This window comes from Tyto alba, unplaced genomic scaffold (assembly GCF_018691265.1).
Source record: "Tyto alba isolate M040663 unplaced genomic scaffold, T.alba_DEE_v4.0 Super-Scaffold_42, whole genome shotgun sequence".
Classification (NCBI taxonomy): domain Eukaryota; kingdom Metazoa; phylum Chordata; class Aves; order Strigiformes; family Tytonidae; genus Tyto; species Tyto alba.
In genome coordinates, this window is record NW_024881318.1 from 37,642,679 (window position 1) to 37,656,951 (window position 14,273).

A 14,273-nucleotide genomic window follows, 5' to 3' on the forward strand; every position below is an offset into this window, starting at 1 on the left:
GAAATAAAGCTAGTATATGCAGCAGTTGACATCTTTGATTTGGTTCATTTTGAGATAAAGTAATAGTCCAGTAAGGTTCTGCTCTTCCAAGCCATGTTTCTATGGATCTGTCTTGTCCAGCCTTGATTAACATCAAACATGGAGAAAAGGTAAAAACTCAAGAAATTGAAAGTGGCAATTTCTACTTTGTGGTTAGCTCCATTACTTCTCAATACAGTAGATATCTGTGTCCCTCAAAATTAGAAAACAAGATATGCATATTTTGCTTTGGACATCAGAAATTGTTCAGATAGGATGAGAGTGAAGAAATGTGTTGTTACAAAGAATGAGGCTTCTCAGTTCAACTTCTGAGATCAACCAGGGTATTGCAGATAGCTTGAAAGAAAACAGGGGCAAGCCCTCAAATGTCAATGCTGTGCTGACTTAACATTTTTAGGATTTGTAATTCCTTTCCCATCTTATGACTGTTGGACATAATTTTGAAAAATAATGAAGAAAAAATCTTGGAAAAATTTATTTCTCAGTGTACCATTAAATACAACATCAACTGTGAATTGAAAATAGGTTTTATTACTTTACTTTAAAGTGTGCAAATACAGGGAACAGAACTAAATTCCTGGAGTAAAACTGTGACTCTCTTAAAAGTTTTTCTACCTTTATTACTTTTCATGGAAGTTAAATATCAGGATATAGGCTCACTCTGAATGTAATGTATGTGCAATATATACAGCCTTTTCTTCTCCAGCTGAGATTTGGGCAGTAGGCCAAGTTACACATAAAATTTTTCAACTATGAAAGAATTTCAAAAATATTCTTAACATACCTTCTCAAGTAGCCCCTAGAGTTATGCTGAAATTACTTAAAGGAAAATATATGCTGTGGCTGTCACCCACCCACTCACTGCTGTATTACCGGATAAAGAGTAATTACATCAGCGATAAATTTATCATATTGTGGTTAAAAAGATCATTTAAATGGGAATCAAAGCTGGCAGAAAAAAAGCCTATTAGTAGAAGTGGTGAAATAAAAGCTGTATGCAATTAGAAGCTTTTGTTCCTGTATGTCTCTTGATTGGAAGTGTAGAAAGAGTACAAATAACAGAATAGAGACGCTAGGAGACTGTTATAAGGAAACAAGAATTTCCAGGTGTTGTGTTTCTCATATCCAAGAACACAAACACCTTAGATTTTATTTTTGAGGCATAAAAACTTCAAAGATTTAGCTTAGATTCCTTAATCACATCAATAGGACTTCATAGCCAAAAGATAGCAATTTACTGTGACTTGCCACTTAAGACAGACTATGAAATTTGAATATCTCTTAAAATAAATCCAATAACTTACAACTGAACTACAACTTTATTATTTAGACAATGGAAAGTACTCAATGCCTCTTAAAAAAAAAAAAAAAAATCCTATTGGGTAATCAATTTTGCTTTTAAACAGTTTACATATTTCTTCCAGCTTCCTCTTGATTTGATCAATCTTGGTCTTGAAAAATCTTTGGTAAGAAGGGATTTGGATGCCGCCCTCTAGCATTTTACAGAGCTGGATTCTTTTTTCCCTTGGGTTTCCTTGTAATTTTTTTTCTGATTTACAGAACTAAAAAACTATTCAGTATTATAGGGCAGAGTATCTGAAAGCACTTTACAAAGCTATGTCTGTTTCAGATGGATAAAAGCAACAAAAAATAGCAAATATAATTAGTTTGTTCTCTGTAATTTTCTATCATCATGACTCTTCTGTCACTTAGCTTGCTTTCAGGCATGACAAAATTTCAAGACAATTTGTGAAATCACAGACAAGGAGCAACACCCAGTCCATTCTTATTTCCATACTGCTGAAGATTTGTCTTTGAAAGACATTCCACGATGTAAGCTGTGTAATGCAGAGACAATATATTAATAATAGGACCCAGGTAGTAAAATAATGTGCTCTGGTTCACAAAGAAAGTATGAAATGAGGAAAAAAAAACAACCAACCAAACAAACAAAACACTACCTCAAACTTTCACATATGAAAACCATGGTGCTTTAAAGATTTTGCCAAGACAGTCTAGCTGTGAAATTTTGTTGCAGTTTCAAAAGGGCAATTAAAATTCTTCGAAATCTCTCTGCCAGCTGCCAGGTCTAGTATTGATCTCAAGGCTGTATGACTGTTTGTGTCTCCACAAGTGCTGTGAGAGAATGAAGAACGAGGGAGGAGCTCTTGGATCTATCTGTAGGCCAGAAACATTGGACTAGGACGCTGAAGGCAGAACAGCATCTCTGCCTTTGGAAGGCACACTATCATTACCCTGCAAATCAAAATGGGATGATAAGAAAAAAGGCAGAAAACTGGTGTATCTATCTTGTTGAAATGATCCCTGACTTTTGAAGGGAGTGGTAAAATGCTGAAAGTACTCTGAAAATATTTGAAGTCTCAAAAAGCTTTCTCTGCATTTCCCTTTGAAAAAGAGAACTCATTAGTCAAGTACAGTCTGAAATTATGTCTGGTTACACCATATAGCTGCATGTTTTATAACCCTGTATAATCCACAGAGAAACTGTGGAGTTTTTGTTTAGTCATCTTAAGCAGTTATTAAGCTTTCTAAAAAGCCTGTGCTAGTATTTTTCATGTTGCCAACTCTTCTGAACCAAGCCTAAAAGATGTGTCTTTGATATAAAGAATTAACATATACCCAATAAACATGAGATCAGTAGAAAGCATCCATCACTTGACAGCAAAGGACGCTTTGTTTCAATTTAAATGTGCTCTGTTACAGTAACTTTGTCTTTCTCAGAATAGCTATGAATATACTACAGAAACAGTATAAGAATATCCTTCCCTAAAACAAATAGAAGCTTTTCCTTTACATAAATTAAAAAGACATTAATGCTACCTCCACTTGACATTTCCATTGGTCAGAGATTAAATTTCCCTAGTAAGTGTATCTATAGTGAGAATAAAACTTTTTTTTTTTTTTTTCCACCATGGAATTTTCTGTGCTGTGTTATAGCACTAATAAGATAAACAGTCTTCATTAAGTCTTTTTAAAAGCATGCTCTTTCAGCAAACATGTCTGGTCTTCATGAATGACATTTCCCTATAGTCTTTCTTGGTTTTGTTGGCTCAGTCCTGAAATAAACATGTTTGAAAAGATATGTCTTTTAGTTACTGTTAGGGAACTATATGGTAAAAATGTTTGAGATAAATATCTGTTACACAGTTTGGGGTTTTTTTTATCATTTTTTTTTCCCCAAGTTAGCTGCAAAAACTAAGTTGATATTCCTGAGAATTTTTTTTTTATTTTTTACCCACTTTTGTCTAACCTCCATATAGAGAGAAAGCAGTAGATTGGGCCAAAAGGTCTGAAATCATGCTCTTACCTGTGGACTGTAGAGCACATTTTTCCTCAGTGCAAACTTGTCAGCATTTCTCAGTCCAAACATTTATAGCTGACAGCTGTAACTTTACAATACATTTAAACCCTTTCATATGACCACTGTATTGATAATCTTCTGAAAACCCATGAGACCACTGAAACCTTTTAATTTAGAAAGGATACAGCTTTGATTTTGTGAAGGAAAATATTATTAGAATAGTGTAAATTTTGGTCTATGAATTATAGACTCAAAGGACAAAGTACAGAATAAAATTAAAAATATTTTGTGTTAGGACTATCCTTATTATTAGAATAGAGTAAATGTTGGTCTATGAATTATAGACTCAAAGGACAAAGTGCAGAATAAAATTAAAAATATTTTGTGTTAGGCCTATCCTGTGATAGTCTGCGTCCTCTTCAATGTTGAGAAAGATAATGTTTCACTTCGATGTTTGTTAAACCCCTTGAAAATATAAAGCAGTTTACCTTTTTCAGATGACATTTTTTGATGTTTTGTCACAACTGTTTAAAGTTGTTGTAAAAGCAAACAGTTGTAGTCCCTTATTTAAAAGGATGCACTAAAATACTGAGTTAAAAAATAGATTTTAAGCTTCAGAAATTTTAATTGTAAGCTAACAATTGTTGAGCAATATGGCTTTCACTACTAGTTTCAATTTAAAGGAAAAAAAATCTAATTTTTACTCAAGTTCTTTTTTAGTTGCTTTCCAAGTCAAATTCCAAAAACAAGACTGCAGAAAGAGAACAACAAAAACTATATGTGAAAGTATTTGTAGAAAATGTCTTGTTTAATTATTTGGTCAAGTTTTGTTGTCAGAAATGTTCTTATAATCTTACCGGATGACTGTCTAAACAATAGCATATGACTTATCAAGCAAATTAGAATTAAGCAGTACAGCATAAAGTAGTACTTGTAATAAAGTGATTGTGCTGCCTTTCTAGGAAAAAAAAAAAAAAAAAAAAAAAAAAAAGCCATTTATCTGGGAAGGGAAGGGGGAAGGAAGAGAGACAATAACAGAGTAGTTATCAATGCACCCAGTCCTGTGTGCATCCAAGTGATAGGGGATCTCAGTATGTTAAGGACAGATCTGACCCCATGACCAAGCTTGCAGGAGTCATCCTAAATGTTTTACACATGAAAATAAATCTGAATGCCTCCTCTGCATTTTCCATCACAAAACATTTTCTGAATTCTCTCAAAATGTATTTATTAAACCAAGGGAAAAAAAAAATGAGCCTAGCATTTGCTAGTTTGCCTTCCTACGTCGCTCATTCTAGCCCTAAGACACACTGATTTTCAGGAATCTGCTGAAATGTTTGAAGAAAAAGTGCTACAGTTGTCTTAAAGTAGAAAATGAACATAAAAAACTATTTAACAGGAGTATTTGATACTTATTTTTCCCCTATCCATTTTTTGAGAGCCATATCTTACTCATAGTTGTTACTTTTTTTCTAAAAGGCATATTTTTTTCTGTGAACCTGAGGGGACTCTCCTGTTATTTATATATTTTGCAATCAAATTCTTTAGGCAAAGTTATTAACTGCCCAGTTGATACCACAAATGATCAAATTAGTGAGAACCTAAACTTTTGTGCATCTCTGAGAATATTGATTGCTCAAAAGACCATCTCTTTCCCTCAGGAATACAGTTCCTTTTGTTTCCTGACAACTGGCTATCACAGTTTGCACAGTCAAGTAATCCTAAAAACATTTTGATGGTAGGGTAGGAGAAGGGTAATTAAAATGCTCCATGCATTTTCACAGAGAGGCTGTGTTTGGAATAGTGACATAATCCTTAGGACAAATATGGCTTTCATTGTACCACCCCACCTCCCTATTGCCTGAAGTAATGTAAATATTTGCTTCAGTCCATGAAGCTACCAAAAGTCATTGCAGGGTCACTTTCTTTCTGGTATTCAGCATACTGATATCAGCATGGAGATTTCCAAACTGAGTCATAGTGCTGTATAGGAAGCTGCTGATTTGTTTCAAACTTCACATAGAGCAGATTGCTTCTTCAGAATACCATCATCAGAAACTGTAGAGTTGAGAAAACATTTTAGGTAATTTTTTATTTATTCATTCATTTTTTTAAATACTGTAAGTCTAGGGATTTCAGTCTTATAATTTCACTTGTCATACTGTAGCTTAAATTACTTTGGCAACTGAAGAAAGCTGAAGGGTGAGTTTCAGGTTGTAACAGAAAAAGTGTGATTTATTGATGACCCTTTATGCAGAAGCATAAGTAAAAGATAAAGATACCACCAAAAATGTTGTGAAAATGCTATCGTGATCTTGTTCCCCTGAAATGAATTCAAATTCAGAATATACCCTTGGATTTGCTGAAGGGCAATGTTTTTTGAGGGTTTTTTTAAGCAAGAACATACGCTCTCCAGGCAGTGTAGATTCTTGGTGAATTGGGACACACAGATGAAGGTGTGAATGAATACAGAGAGAATAATTTGAATAAACAGAGTAAGCCACTGTTCCTAGTGAAATATGTGCTAGAAATGGTCCTTGAAGCCAAATGAAATATGAATGGATTTCCAGAGGTGAACCTTGCAAAAGACAGGGAATTTGATACAGTATTTATGGAGACTTCCTTCTGGGTAAATGTTTGGTATCTGTGGGTTTTGGGGTTTAGGTTGTTTTGTGTCCTTTTGTTATTGTTTTTAGGTTGTTTTTCTTCCTTACTGAATGGTAAGATAAAAAGCTTATATTCCTATCAATCTATGGTTTAGGAAATCAAATACCTTCCCTTTTTCTGTCTGTATTTTCAAGTGCTTGGCTATCAAAGCCAACAAAGCATTCACTAAATAATGCTAATCTGTAACACCATGACTCGAGTTGGACTTTCTGTTAAAATGCTGACATTTCTGCATCTTTAAATACGCATACATGAGATAATTTAGTATATATTTGAATTTCCTCAGTAAAAAATCAACTTGAAGCAGATTTACTGAGGAAGTCATTCTTGTACCCAGAATTTTTGCACAATGTGAATTCTTTGATTTTTGTATTTCTCTTTTCCATAATACAATATGTCCATAATACAATAAATTATAGAGCTTTTTCTGCTTCCCTTTGTTATCTGGCCCAACAAAATTCTAGCAAGACTGTTAAGATCTTGTTATTACATAAACATGTAAGAATCATTTAGAAAGAGAGAAATTTGCTGTGTTTTTTCTCTAGGAGTTCAAAAATTGTATAGGACTTAAAAGGCAACATCCATGTTCTCAGATCCTTTACCGTGGCAATTAGGGCAATAAAAAGTGCAAGTTTAGTTCACTCCACATTTCTAAATGGATATTAATCCTGATATTATGACAGGAATATTTAAGGCCTGAATTGCCTGTTTTGCCATGTCATCAGGCTGAGGAGTCATTGAAAATGTAAACATGATATATTGCCACAGTTTAAGACTAGGTGGCATATCATCTAGCCTGGGAAATGCTTTCAGTGAGGCATCCTAGGAATGGCTGATTTGTGCTACCAATTCCAAGTTGATTCTTAGGCTTTTATACAGATGAATATTAATCTGATAGGACCTGGGGTGATATCTGGAATGTACTGTACACAGAAGACTCTACCACTGCAGTCGGTTGTGAACAATGTGCAATTCATTCATTTTATTAATGCTCTGTTTCCCCTTCAGGCAAATCATTTCACTACTGTGTGATAATAAAGGGCTTCAGTCAGACACTTTTGACAAACTTGACATGTTATTGGACAGAAGCCATGTCCTCAGATATAATCTCACAGCTTGCTTTGCTGGGTTTTCTCACAACCAGGCCTGTAAAAGGAACACTCATTTCCATCAGTGCCAGATTATTCTATGCAAAGCTTCGGAGGCTGTTGGCATGCATATGATATTGAAGTGAATTGTTTAGCAAGAAAGATTAGGAATTGGAGAGAGGAGAAAAAGGATTATAACACAGCCAATGACAAAAGGTACTTGTCTCGTGCAGGTTCCATATGATGGTTGAGAACCAAAAGCACAAAGCAGGATCAGTCATAAAAGACAGGAACCAGCAAAAGAGTTACATCTCATTTGTCCAGCCTATCTTCTTTCCACTGTTGCCAATCTCATGGCTATATACACTTGTAGGGCAATCACAAGCCATCATTCCTTTTCACTGGCTGTTTCTACTCATATAGGGGGATAATTTCATGAATGCCTTAAAATGCTACAGCTTGCTGGCCCTTTCTACCTCTTATCCTAAACCGCTTTCCTTTTTCACCTTGGGAAGAGCCTAGAAGAAACATTAACCTGAATCTTTTAACACCTGGGGAAGGAAACCTGGCAGAGAGAGAACTGGCCACTATTCAACCCACCTTTACATCTCAAATTGCACTGCAGGCTTTGCCAGCTCCTGATTTGTGTTAGCCAGTACAGTAAATAGGGCTTTATTAGCCAAAAACTAGTGGTGAGGGGACAGTTTATAGGTTTGGTAATTATTTAATTCAGCAACAGTCTGCATTCTGTTTATGTTTCGGTGGCTTGTATACAAAATAGGGCTTTATTGTGTCAAAATGTCACAATAGCAGGAAAGAAAGATGAGGTTTCGCCATGAAGAAATTTGAAAAAAGAACAAAAAAAAAAAAAGATAAATAACTAAGGTTTTGATATGGTTCAATAAAGTACAAAGTTTTGTCACTTTTCCCTGGTAATGAGGAAAGTTCAAAGTACGGTTTGGAATAAAGCCTAGAGTACCTGAAGTCACATAACTTTAGCAAGGACTACCCTTTCAAGTTGAGAAAACACTGTTCTCTGCTGTAGGTATCTCATTGTATAACATGGCTTATGACTTTCATCCTCTAAGGGAAAAAAGTGATGTACTGTATAAATCTTCATGTTTTCTATGTATTTTATCCTTTATGTGTAGAATATTTATTTTCCAGATAAACAAATTATAGTGATTTCTTGGACAGTTAGCCTTAATTTGAAAATTAGGCGGGCTTTTTTTCTGTGCACAGGCTTATTCTTTTGTTCTTTTGGTGTTTAAAATTAATTTAAATGAATGACTCATCTGGATTTTTTGGAGCATCTTGTTTTCATAATGCTAAAGCATTGACATTGGTTTCTCTCTTTTGTTTCTCTAATTGAACTTAAATAAGAATCACGATACCATCTTCCCTTTCAACTGCAACTTCTTTTTAGCTGATAATGCTGATTATTGACAGTGATAGGGCACTTCCTTTCAAGCTTCTGGAATACTGTTGTTGGGATATTTTGGCCTTTTTTGGAAGACAACCAATATCAATAATATTTTGCAAATCAATCAGCATTTGTTCTTTAATTTCATTTTAGAAGTGCTTCCCAGGAGGAGGATTTGTTACAGTAAACTCATTAAGATTCAAATATGAGAATATCAAGTCCAGCAAAATATTGTCTCTCTTGACACACAAGGCAAAATGGAAGGAGGTTACTCTATGTGCCAGCATAATCTTAAAGAACAAGGCAAATGACTATTTTATGTGTTTTACCTACATGCCCCTGGCTATCTTTGCAGTTCAGTAGGGTGGAGAAGTATATCTTTTCATGGGAAAGCTCTGACAGACTTTCCAAACAAACATTATAAAGCTGATTTTTAACCGGTCTCTGGCAAACCAGTTTTCTACTACCGTTCTGCAAGCATACGTGTCCATTTCAGAAAGATACTTAAGTATGTGGTTAACTTCAAGTAAGTGAGTAATCTCATTGACTTCAATGGGACTATTCATGTCCTTAAATGCCTGGCTGAATCAGGAACTAAATCTTCCTAGTTATCCTTTCAGCCTTCACAAAGCCAACTCTGTGCAGACACTGAATCTTTCCAAATAAAACTTTGCCATACGGTCTTCACTTGGTATCTACAGTTCATTGTTTCACTGCTTCTGAAATGCCTCTGTAACCATCACATTACTGGAAGATAGTTCAACTTTCAGTTGATTCCTTCTTAACTTTTAGAGAGCTCACCGTGTAACAATATTGTCTGATAACAATTTCATTTAAATTGTGACCATACCACAGTTCAGTCAAAAAGTAGGGGGGTTTATTATTCAGAGTGTGAGTTAGTTTCCTTGTTTAAGGGACAGTACATGTTTTAAGGGGTGTGATAATCTAGGCCAACTTTTCAGTCAGTATTTCTGAAAAAAAATGGAAAGTATGTGTTGAGCCAGTAGGGGAAAATGCTAATTATTCAGCCATAGCTCAATCAGTACTACTTTATGTCATAGCACCTTCTTACGATGTTTAAAAATTATAATTTCTTTGTAAGCTTGCCAGGTATCTTCAAATGATCCCATGAAAATACGATCTATCAATGGCTTGCTTTCTCTTTTTATTTTTTAAAAAAAAAAAGGGTAAGGAAAGTTGTTTCATCATACTGAGTAAAGACTGCACTTATCAGTTCTTTCATTGAAGACCAGTCCTAAACATTTTTAGTATATGCTCCTGTGAATTGTGTGCTAATATACTGTAGTGCTGAGCCTGAAGACACTACATGTGGTATTAAAATCCAGAAAAGTAAGAACAGGAGAAGGAAGGATAAATCTATTTGTATTTCTCTAACTGCTTTGTATGGATAATGTTTCTAGGCCCCTATTATGGTTTTACTGATATCCTCATTCCATGAATTGTCATCTGGTACTGACTTAGGTCAGACTGTAGACAAAGATTGTATTTATTTATTTATTTATTTTGCTAATGCGTCTTGTACTGCTAGAGTTCCATTGTTTTCCATCTACACAAAACAAGCAACAAAAGCTTCTTCTTTTTTATTGTCTCCTGAGGTGCCATGGGAGAAAGACCTATAGAGCCTATGAAGTTGTGAGACTATCACAGACAAAGGGAGAGAAATGCAGCAGAAGGTATCCTTCTAGTTAGGGATATACAAGAGAAGTGGTATCACTGTGGAGGACTGTATGTGTCTTGTGATCAAGAAGTTCAGACATGTTATTGGACTTTTCATACAGTGTCTCTGGAGCTGGGTATGGATTAACAAATGGAGATTCCTTTTTTCTCTCAAAATGAGAAGAGTTATATGTGTCCTAACTATCTTCATGCTTTCTCACATTCCCCATAAGCTCCAAATAAATAGACTTAGTAGTTGTAGGGATGAGGATGCAGAAATGTATAGAAATAACTGTCATTTTAAATGAAAATATGTGAATAAGTTCTTACTGTGAACTAAATCCTTCCAAAATATTTTATGACTTTCTCTCAACAGCTATATACTTGCTCAGATTTATTTATCTAAATAGTCCCAGAGACTTCAATAGAATGACTTGTGTATGACAATAAATGGCACACAGTATACCAAAGCTTAGTGTGTCACCGCACACACTGTGTCACCAGTGTAATTTATTGGTTTTTAGCTATTATGCTATCTTCTCCTCACATGTGTATGTTGTGACCTCTAAAATTCATAGACCTGCTAGGGGAAATCACACCTTAATCTGAGAGCATAAACACCTGGTTAGTGTAAATCCAGAAGATGTTGGTGGATTTAGAGCTGCCAGTCTTGTTACAAAAGAGAAAGAGACCCAAACCCTAATTTTACAAATCAAATCCATTTCTAGTATGCATTGGTTATTTTATTTTAGGTGCAAAACTATATTACAAGGAAAGTTCCAGCTATTTAATCATAATTTCTTTAATATAATTCACATTTTAATTTAAAAGGTGATTCACTCTTACCAGAATCTGCATCTATTTTGTTTTCAGTGGAAATGCAAGACTCATTTGATTCATTGTGAAGCTCAGTGACATTCAGATAAATGGTCAGCATAATCACATTTAATGGATTATACCAGATAGAATACAAGAACCAAGAAACCTGTATAGTAGGCTGTGGAATTAAGTAAGTATTGACCAGTGCAGAAAGAATCAATGGCTGTTGAAAAAAAAAATGATTACTGTAGATTGCATCCCCAGGGTATAAGCATATAAACACATGCAAGTGTTTGAGCTTTTGAAGCTTTATTCTGTATAGGCACTGGAGTCCAAGAACAGAGAAAACCCTTGGAATTATTATTTGATCGGATTTTTGCTCTCACTGAGAGGCAGAAGCAGTACCATGACAGTTATTCTTGTCAAAATATGATAATATCCTTAATTTATGGATAAATTAAATATGGGTGGCATAAATTCTTTCAGAATTATCTAAATGTTTATAAGGACCTGATCTAGTCTGACAAGATCTGGAATGTCTGTAATCACAATCGGATAAAAACATCACTTTACACTCACTTCACTCTGAGAAGCTATGTAGTAAAATGGCTCTGGGGGATTCTGTGCTGATTATACAGGAAAGACTTCCAGATCATTGTGGAAGAACACAGAAATATTTTGGAACAGCATCTCACAGAAGTGTAGGACTAAATCACAAACAGTATCAGCACAGACAGACAAAACACAATTTGCTTGGCCAAAATAGTGAAAATAGAACTATCATGCCTTCTTCTCAAAACAAATGGGCATAGCAATGTCCTTGACATTTTTGTACTACTTTTTGGAGACATCTCTATGTGTAAGGTTCATATTTATGTTTTCCCTACCAAAAGTACATGGTCTGGTGCTTTCAAAAGAGTACGCAGTTACAGTAAATTGTTTTTCAATGTGAATCTCTTATATGGTTGATTGACTTCCACTGTCAACAGAAATAGATTAATACTGGTGTTCTTTCCAGTATTATGAGATACAGTTTAACTACTTCTATTGAATTCAGTGAGAGATTATCTTTGACTTGAATAAGTTCTCTTAAAATAAAGGTCAACAGCTTAAAACTCTATTGTCTACAACTCAGCAAATAAACCCACATTTAGGAACACAAGGAAGTGGTCCAGCTTGCCAAAGCACTGACCATCAGCTTGAAGTTGCACATAATGAAGTCTCCGAATGCTATAAGGCAGGCCAAAATGCCTGTTCTTCCCAGTTAGCTTTGAAGATTGTGGCTCAGTCATGTTCATTAGGAGCCTTACTGATATGACTGGCTATTTAACTATGACTTGTTGCATGACTCATACCCATACTGAAAATCTTTCCACCAAGAAAGATTTATTTTACCAGCACTAAGTCCTCAGTGGTGAAGCTAAGTTCAGAATGTCTGGTAATTTCATATTAATCAACGATGCACATCACTGAACAGCTTCATTAATGATTTAACTTCAGCAAATTCAGAATTGATTTAGACTTTATGAGCATCAGTTAAGCCATAGATATGACTTGGATAAACAGATATGCACAGGAAGTATTTACAGCCTAAATGAGTTCTAGGGTAGAGATCAATTTTTGTTTCCTGGCTTGTTTTATAGTCATCTTTGCTGAGAAATGCCACTTTGCCACATTAAAGCTATTTATGAACCCAGCCTTAATTCAGTTAACAGATTATGTTGAACTGAAAGAAAAATTATTTTGGAGATCTCAGGAAAGTTCATTTTGACTTTTTTGTGAACATACTGTTTAAAGCTTCCAAGCCAGCCTTAGAAAGGTGACCAAAACACATTTTCTGAATTAAGAAGAAAGTTCTTCCAACAGACTTTTTCTTCTTGAAGGCCATTATTCAGCGTACCATTCAGATGTGAAAATCCTGATTCAGATTCATTCGACCCCTTATTTCAATTGCTTTGCCTCTAGGTACTTCCCTGTTGAGTGACATTGTTTATAGGTTAAACCAATCCCCTGAGAACTGAAACATCTGAGTTTTGGTCCTCTGTCAATAAGTACATATATATTTTGTACAAAATAGAACCACATCATCAGGAGAAATTGAAGGACTCATACTGAATACCTCCTCACCTGCTTCTAAGGGTATTCTTCTGTGAAAGAGCTAACCTTTGTCTTAATGTCTCCTCTAAAAAATCTCAAAAGGAAATAAAAATAAAACAATATTTCAAGCTGGATAAAATGTTTAATTTGACCTAAACCAGTATTTTATTTACTTTTTTAGTTTGACCTCTGTACTAACACATCAATTTTTGAGAGGGAGTTGAAGTAAGATGAAAGAGGTCATCTGGAAAACAACACAAAGGTTTTTCAAGCATATGGACATTATGAAAGTAGATGTAGAGCCAGATTTTCTGTGCATCCTATTTATCTTCTTCCTTGATGATAACAGTCCCAAAGCGTTTGAAGAATGTAATCATATCCCCTCCTAGTAAATATTTAGCCAAACCAAGGTATTTATTTCATCTAAGCTTTCCTCATAAATTAATCCCTACAACCACATGTTTATTTCTGTTGCTTTCTCTGAACTCCCTCCAGCTCGATGAAATTTTTTGGCACAGAGGTGTTTGTAACCATAAGCAGTATCTGTGGTGTGGTCTCCTTCAAACTACACAGACTGGAGCTATCTTCTCCCTAGTCCACAGTATTATGCCTCTACATGTACAACATAAATTTAAACTGGCATTTTTTGTTGCTGTGTTCCTTTGCAAGCTCCCATATAATTTCCTATCCAGCAACACCCTGAGGGATTTTGGCTGAATCCCTCTGCTGCTAAATATCTCTGTTTCAGGTTATTTTTCCCCTAGATGTAATAGCCTGCATATTTTCCAGATTGGAATTCATTTTCTTATTTCCTGCCCAAGTTTCTAACCTTACTAATTTCTCTTCTGGCTTTAGTGTTTTTCTTTTACCACACCAAAACTTATAGTATGGAAATCTCTTTTACATTCCATTTCTCATTGTTTTAAGTTCATCAATGAACAAGTTAAATGCGACAGAATTTTAGGTCTATCTCTTTTGTGTCCACCACCTTCTCTCTGTTACTGGCTGTTCTGCCACCTAAAGCATTATTTTTTCTATTAACATTTTTACTATAACCCCTAGCAAAGTCTGAATATGTGCTATGAGATATCTTTTTTTTGCCTAACTTCTTTCCTGTGGAGGCTGGTAAAATGAGAATTCA